This window comes from Crocodylus porosus, unplaced genomic scaffold (genome assembly GCF_001723895.1).
Source record: "Crocodylus porosus isolate Cpor-Errol unplaced genomic scaffold, CroPor_comp1, whole genome shotgun sequence".
In the NCBI taxonomy this organism is placed as follows: Eukaryota; Metazoa; Chordata; order Crocodylia; family Crocodylidae; genus Crocodylus; species Crocodylus porosus.
Window position 1 is genome coordinate 402028 of NW_017728900.1, and position 2253 is coordinate 404280.

Genomic DNA, 2253 nt, shown 5'->3' on the forward strand with positions numbered 1-2253 from the left:
GGGGTCATCTGACCCCAGTGTTCTTTCCTGCCCAGGGCAGGGGGTCAGCCTCAAAGACCTACTGAGGTCCCTTCTGACCCTAACATCTATGAATCTTGGCAACCTTTATAATCCTAAAGGGAGGCCAGGTCCTGGCCCTGGCTTCAACCCCCAGCTCAGAGGTGGGTGGTGATGCCAGTGTGTTTGCTTTGAAGTCAGTGACTTTACTGTGTACCTCATGTTGGGCTGTTCTGAAGTGAATTCCTGCCTGCCTAGGAAAACCTTAACTTCCAGTTCCAAACTGGGGGCTCCTTAAATAACTTGTCAGTGCCAGCTTGGTCCCCAGATTCAGCTGTTCTCTGAAGAACAACCCAAAAGCTGCCCTGGGTCGCTGACTGGCTGGTTGGATGTATGTGTCATGTGGCACCTACAGGTCCTCTCCCATCTCGGGGCCCCGTCGTACTGGCTGTGACACAGACCCAGAGGAACTGAGATCCAGCCTCCTGGTTCTGGGCGCAGCACGGGTGCAAGAGTGAGAGACAGATCCCCACCCCCACCCTGAAGAAGCTACTCAGACAACTGCACCAAAGGTAGGAACATTATCTCCAGGCGGCAGGTGGGGGACTGAGGCTGGATGGAGTGCCCATGGCCATGTGGGAAGTCAGTGGCAGAGCAGGAATGGAGGCCATGTGTCCTGCCTCAGCACTGGAGCCTAAAGCCATCCCTTGCTTCTGTCATTTCTTCCCCACTGCCTCCGATCCAAGATCAGGCAGTTACTAGAGACTGACTTCTGCTGAAACCCCCCCTAGCCTAGGCTGGGAGGGAAGGGGGCTTCTCATGTGCCCTTGTCAAAGTGTGATGTGAACACCCCCTCAGGGGGCCATAGAAGCTTCTGTATGGTGAGGGAAGGGAGTGATGTGAGGCTGGAGCTCTTTTGCAACATGTTCAATGGGCAGTTGATTAGGAAGGCCAAGTGGTTGCTGATTTGGCTTTACCCCCATGAGGGGTTGGGCCTATGGGCTATGGTGAACAAGTCTTAGCTGGGGACCACCCAGATGCAGGGTCCTCCTAGGACCCAGCCAGGGAACAGGGCCTCTTGCTCTAGACCCCATACACAGCCCACAGATGAGCTAAGATCTGACCTATCCTGCAGCCCTGGGTACTCTGGGACATACCGAGTTGCCCTCCCTCATTTCCCCTCAACCAGGCTTGCAAAGGTTCCCTTTTTTTGAGGGGGCTTTCCTGTTCAGACTCCCCTAGCTCTCCATTATTGGCATCTCCACGGCAGTATACCATTCCTCCCCACACCTTGCCAATCCCTGGAGTGCCAGCTACAGCACTGATGATCACAGTAGTTACCACAAAGCTGCTTGGTGCCTACAGGGAGAGGACAGCCATCCTGCAAGCAAACTGAGGTCCTTCAAGATTCCCATTCTGTCCTCACTCCCTGCCCAAGAAGCATGGCACCGGGGTCTTGCCTTGAGGCGACCAAGCTGGGCTTGGGTCCCAGGCCACCCTGCCAGGCCCCTGCCCAGTGTATGTGTGTGGAGGGTATGGGTATCAAGTACAGGGTGGGGTTGAAAGCAGTCACTGGGGTTCTACTGGTGGCAAAGGCTTTGGGGGCAGGGCATGACAGAGCATGGAGCATGGTGGGCACAGTGAGAGAGGCAGGGATGTGGAGGGCAGGGTCACCACAGGCAACAGGCCAAAAATCCCATTGCTGTGAGCTCAGGGCAGGTCTGGGGAGCCCAGAACCCATCTGTCTGCATCCTCCCCACTTCCTGTTATGGGTGGGTCCATGGGGAAGTGGGCCAATGTGCCTTCCCCACATGCCCCCCAGCCTCTCCTAGTCTTTTTCCTTTGGACAGAAAGGAGCCAAATAGTTGGATACAAGGAGGGAAGGGGAAGGGAGGGGAGAGGAGAGGCAGGGAGGAAAAAGAAGAGGTGCCCATTAACAAGATTTTTTTTTTTTTCCCACACCACGCCCCACCAGAGCTGAGCTGTATGTCCCTGCTAATCCCATCACTGGGGACAGGGTCACTTCAGTCCTGCACATGGAACCCCCTGTGACCAGCTGCCTTCATCAGCGCCACATGGATGCCCAGCTTGTGCCCTCCCCCACCTTACTATTCAGATGCAGTGTACAGATGACAAGGGTATCTCGCCTGGCACTGTGATTTGGAGCCCTGCTGCTGTACATATAGATTTCATAGACATTAGGGCTGGAAGGGACCTCGGGAGATCATCGAGTCCAGCCCCCTGCCCAAAGGGCAG

The 2253-nt window shown here is 55.6% G+C and overlaps 1 protein-coding gene across 1 annotated transcript in view; it reads left to right on the top strand.

The window, feature by feature from the left end:
* Window positions 1-429: 429 nt before the first annotated feature.
* CARNS1 (carnosine synthase 1) overlaps window positions 430-2253 on the top strand; it is a 23025-nt gene continuing 21201 nt past the window's right edge. The window contains exon 1 of the mRNA XM_019556648.1: window positions 430-569. The gene's annotated coding sequence lies outside the window, so the exon portion shown is untranslated. The remainder of the gene's footprint in view (window positions 570-2253) is intronic.